Consider the following 6,033-nt stretch of genomic DNA (forward strand, 5'->3'; position numbering starts at 1 on the left):
ACACGATCTGCTTTTGGACTAGAAGTTGGAAAAATAGGATCTGCAGAGGGATTCTACGGCTAAGCACATAGTGAGACAATAAGGAATTTCAAATGCTAAATTGACCCTTCCGTAATCTTCAAAGAACGGAACTCCAACAACACCAATTTAAAAGCTATGGAACTTGCATGCCTAACGTGAAAAAATCAAACAAAACATAAAAGGACAAGGGCTCAGATGTGGATTCTCCCACCACTTCTATCCTTAGGAAGAGGAAGTTTGGTAGATACAGAGAAGTCAGAGAGCATGAGAGAGAAAAAAGTAGAGGTGAGCAAAAGAGGGATCTTCAACCTAAAACGATGGGAAAATCAAAAGAAATTGGAAATCAAAATGAAAAAAATGGGGATATCTTACCGGAAACGATGAAAAAATCCTAAAAATCTAGTTGTGATGATAAGTGTATTTTGGGTCAAGGTTGAACACTAGAACCCTCGTTTTTTAGATCGTTGGGTTATTTGGGCCTTCTTGAGTAAATTTCATTGTTAACAAGGACGTAATTTGTAAATTTAAAAAGTCTTTTAACCTAAATGATTCAATTACAAAAGTACCCTTTATCTTTAGCTGTTGGATACAATAGGGAACACGTGCCACATTTTCGAGCCTGCACGGGGGATATCCGTGTAGGCGAGAACAAAAATCCTGCTTTTGCCCCTTTTTTTTTGGATTTTTATTTGCAGCAGCCGCTGCTAGCTGCTGCTAACGGTCTTAATTGTGCTATGTCATCAAAATATGATCAAACCGCTAAGAATCACATAGTGTGGGTTCACTTGTAAAAACAATTTTCTATTTTTACATGTTATGGGCCTTGACCTGGTAGAAGATGGAGACTGCCTTATTAACCATTTTAGCCTTGCCCAAAATCCGAACAATCTCAGATAACTCGAAAGGTCCAACAATGGAGTTGCTACAAACCATCTCTTCGATGGTCTTCCACATTTCACCAAAAAGTCCAGCATCGTCCAAGCAACGGATGAGAGCCATGTATGTGCTTGAATCATGTTCGAAATTCTTCCTCTTGCCAACCCACTTAAAGAACTGTATCTTGTGAGAAACAGAGAAAGCCGTTCGCAGAAGAAAATCGAGAAGCAGTTGAAACGGATATAGACAAGAAGGGAGGGAGAGGGAGAGAGAGTGGGTTCTACCTGATTGCTTAATTATCTCACAGAGCCTAGTCGAATTTGAGATCGAAAACCTCGTAAAAATATATCTTTGTTAGGTTTTCTTGTTAAAATCTATATTAAGTTTCAAAATTAGTTTTTGCATTTTTTTATTTAATTGTTTTGCATGTGTGTGGGACCCATGAGGTAAGGGTTCTAATGAGGCACCATGAGTAAAGGAGGCCCTTCATGACCTTGATTATCAGGCTCTTCATGACATTGGTCATGGGTCTTACAAGTTTTGGTCATGGTGATGAGGTGGGCTTACTTGAATGGTGGAATTTACTCAAATTCTAACTCTTGACCTTCATTTCTCATTTAAACTTCATGACCATTCATGGCCATTATCATGAGTGGTGTCTATGAATTTTAAAAGTAACCGCAATATTATTGAAACGAAAAATAAATTAAACACAATCAATGCATAAATAAAAGACAGGAAAAAAAAATGCGAACAATAACAAAGCAATAAACAAATAAATAAACAAAGCAATAAAAGGAAAAGGAAATAGCTAAAATGCAGATGCAACACCACCAGTCACCAGAAGCAGAGGCACGACTGTAGGCTTGCTCCGGTTATGTGGTCCGAGATAATGAATGAATAGGCAGAAAGTAAATAACAAAGCAATAAACAAAGCAATAAAAAGAAAAGGAAATAGCTAAAATGCAGATGCAACACCACCCGTCACCGAAGCCAGAGGCACGACTGTAGGCTTGCTCCGGTTATGTGGTCCGAGATGATGAATGAATAGGCAGAAAGTAAATAACAAAGCAATAAACAAAGCAATTAAAGGAAAAGGAAGCCTTAACCAAAGAGAGGCACGATCAGTAGGCATCTCTCGATCAAGGATCCAGGGAAGGGAGAACAATAAATAATGCTGAAAGTAAATCCTAAATTAAGAATATGGAGGGGTAGATAGAAGCGGAATGGAGGGAGGAGAGAAGATTAATAAAAAAAATTACTTACTTGCGAATTGAACAAATGATTCGAATCTCAACCAACCCTAACAACCGGATCTAGATCTAGAATAATCTAAATCTGCAATTGCTAGACCAGAGAAAAACGAATCTAAAAACTTGAAACTTGAACTTGAATTGCATTACATAAAAATTAAATCTAAACATTGAATCTAGAAATTTAAAATCTCACAAATGCAAGCAAAGAAAACTAGAGAAAGCCTAAATCAATGAAGAGAGAAGAAAGAATGCTACTACTAAGCTCTAGAACATCTTCTCCTTTGATGGAATATGATCTCCTTTTATAGAGTTTACATGAGATATGAAGCACGGCTGAATTTGAATAAAACTCGGGGTTTCTATCTGACTCAGCCAATTAGGGATTTGACGTAGTAATCGCGCTGACTTAGAGAGATCATATGCATAATTACACCGTTGGAATTGAGGTTTAAGTAGTCATGAAGCTCTCCTCTAAAAATCAGCACGATCGGACATCGGATGACCGTTCGATGAAGGGTTTGATCGAAACCGGACAGAGGCATTCAAAAACGGGATTTTTCCTCTTTTTCTTTCTGAATATAATTCTTTTTCCTCTTTTTCTTTCTTTAATTAAATCCAAGATAGGAAATAAGATATTGAGGTATGCAAGGACTCTTTTCCATTTGGACTCTCTCAATAATATCTCTGTAGATTTGATTTAAAATCTCAGCCGTAGATCAGATTTGCCTTCTTTATCTCTTCAATATTTCGGAGTTGGCCCATAATCACACATCTCTAGCCCATCATGCTCCAGATCAGGCCCATTTTCGCATTTGAGAATTTGAATGAACTTCTTGACATGTAAAATAGCATGATTCAAGCCCAAAACTCCAAATATTTGCTTAAATCTTGAAAAGTCCTAAAATCTGCAAAAACAACATAAAACCCAAGGTAACTCCATTCTAAGTGTATAAAATGCATGCTTTATGCCCTAAGATTTCACACATAAATGTGCTTATCAGATTCCCCCACACTTAGACTAAGCTTGTCCTCAAGCAAAAATTAAAGAAAATTCAAATGCAAGTAAGAAACTAGTGCAACAAAATAAATCCTAACTCATTTTCGTAGGAATCACGGTTACAATTAGCATGTGCAACAGGCCTTTAAACCACTAGGTTACCCCTAGAGGACGAGTTTTGTCTCGTGGATGTTTGCAGTGAATGTACATCCAAAATTCCAATTTTTAGCTCAAAATAAAACATTGCAAATTCCAATTCTAACAATTGGTAAGTACTCATACAAGATCAATAGCTATGACAATTTTTCTCACCATTGATTTAAGATCCCCCAAACTTGAACTTTATTACCCCATATTGATTCTTGAGACTTAGCATATATCTCAATCAAGGGCTCACCTTATATCTTTCAAGTACACCTCTCCTTTAAGCAAAACCACTCATAAAGTAAGGGGACCAATGACTAAGGTTTTGAAGTATTTTTGACCAAACAATTTTACCAAGGCATTGATGACACTTGTATTTATTTCTCTTTTTTTTTCTTCTTTTGAGTAGTGAACTCTACATTACTCCACTACGGTTGGCTTGAATGACATGGTGGAGCAGACACCAGAAACCCAAGTTACTTTGTAGCTTTGCTTTGCATATGCCCACATAGACAGTGATGCGAGAGTTCTTTTCAATAATCTCCTTCCTAAGAGTTTCGATCAAGTCACCTCAATTCCTGAGTCGGAGTGCCCTGTCTAGTTCCAAGGAATTCAACTTTTACTTTCTACTCTTTTTCTTCTTCTTCTTCTTTTGTTGAAACTTCTTTTGTCATATGCCATACACAAAATTGATCTCAACTTCTAGCCAAAGAAACAAGGACCCACAAAACTCATAGATGGTCCAACGCCTTAAGTTAAGGGCCTTTTATTTTTCTAAGGAAAGTCTTGTCTCAACATATATACAAGTTACCTTCCTCTCAACAGGGTTTTTATGTGTTCATGATGGGTACCAAAATCACTCTCATTTCACACATCATAGCAATTGAAAGAATATGTATAATAACCAAAAGTCAAAGTTAAAATCTACAACGCAGCTATACCCCCCCACACTTAAGTAATGCAATGTCCTCAATGCATGTATGCTAAACAAAGAAGACAAATGAGGGGTATACCTTTTAGTCAATATGTGCTTATCATGGGAAGCTTTAGTCTTATCTTCAATATCAATGTATGATGGGGAAGGCACTCCAAATAAGAAAAACCGTGAATCGAAAAATCATCTCTAAAGATCTCAAGAAAAACATTCACAATGTTAAAAAAAATTCTCATCATACGTTGAGGTTCTCTAGAAGGTTTTGCATATTTCATAAGATGAATATGATGTTGTTCAATGGAAGAGCTTAGACCTTTGATATGAGTGACAAACCAACCCAATGCTTCTCTATTATCATTCAACAGTGTGATCAACTCTTCTGCTTTGTCAGAAGTTAAATCAGAGACAACAATAACAGGAAGATGATTATCTTGTCTCAGGAAAGCATACTTTAAATTAGAAAGCAATTCTTTCAATTCTAGCTTGGGGGGTTCAATTATTGAAGGCTTAGGAATGGAGATGGAGATGGATAGGGGTTTAATAGGCTCCAAAGGTGTGTGAAAATTTAAGACTTTAGAAAAAAAAGTTTCACTATCATCATCCAACATATCTATACATTCTTGAAATTCATAATCAAAATTAATCTCAAAGTTGGTAATCACATTATTAGGAAAATCAAAAGATTCCTCAACTACAGTAATTGACTCATTCTCAACTTCTATGAGTTTCTTAGACAAACTTTTATTAGGAAATACTTAAACATTTTCCTCATCACAGTAGTCACTAATCTCGCTCTTTTCATTAATATGTGACTCACCTGTTAAATACCCTTTTCCACTTCGCAATGTAGACACATAATTAATTGAAGCTAAAGAAGAAGGGGATGATTCAACTTGGTTGACTTGATTTGGTAAATTTGATGGTCTTTATTGAATCTGAACCCTAGGATTTAACTCAGGTTGGCTAGGCATTTTACCTCTTTCTTGCTCAGACAAAGCACTTGCAAGAGTGGAAATTTGTTTTTCCATATTATGCATAGAAATCATGAAGGTGCTGGAAAGTACTTCCATATTCTTCTCTAAGGAAGAGAGACGAGAAAACTCTGGATTGTTACCTCTGTTGAAACCAAGTGATGATTGATTTTGTGAAATGAAAGGCATATGAGGCACAATAGGAGAATTGACAGGCCTAGCTAAATTGGGATTCTGAAAATTAGGGGCTTGAGGGAATTGGATATTTGGATTATAAGAAAATTTGGCATTTTGCTTTTGAGGGGCACCAAAGTAATTTTGTGTGGAATAATTGCTTAATCCATTTTGGTTTTGCCCTTGAGAACATGAATAGTTAGGATGATTCTTCCACCCAGGATTGTACGTATTACTGTACGGGTTTGGAAACATCGCACTGACATTTTCATGTTGGCCTCTAGAATAGCTAGGGCATTCCTCAATTACATGTGTAGGAGACTGACACCATGCACACATAGCAATAGATTTGTCAATAAAATGTGTTGACTAGGTGGTGGTGGTGCAGCTTTAACTACCAAAGTCTCTAACTTTTTCAAAAGATTATCTATTTGTACTTCCTTATGAACTTGGCTATCAACAAAATATCCCCTACTAGTCTTTTCAGATACTTGGGTTGACTCCCATTCTCTAGTTCTATTTGCTAGGTCTAAAAGAAATTCCCAAGCTTCGAAATCATCAGTGAATGATGTAAGTCTTGTGGGGCACATAGATTCTAAAAGTTGCTTGCTTTGATAATTGATACCCTCATAAATTATTTGACATAAATGCCATAATTCT

The sequence above is a fragment of the Hakea prostrata genome, chromosome 3 (assembly GCF_041222555.1).
Source record: "Hakea prostrata isolate BN-2017 chromosome 3, UWA_Hpros_2, whole genome shotgun sequence".
Classification (NCBI taxonomy): domain Eukaryota; kingdom Viridiplantae; phylum Streptophyta; class Magnoliopsida; order Proteales; family Proteaceae; genus Hakea; species Hakea prostrata.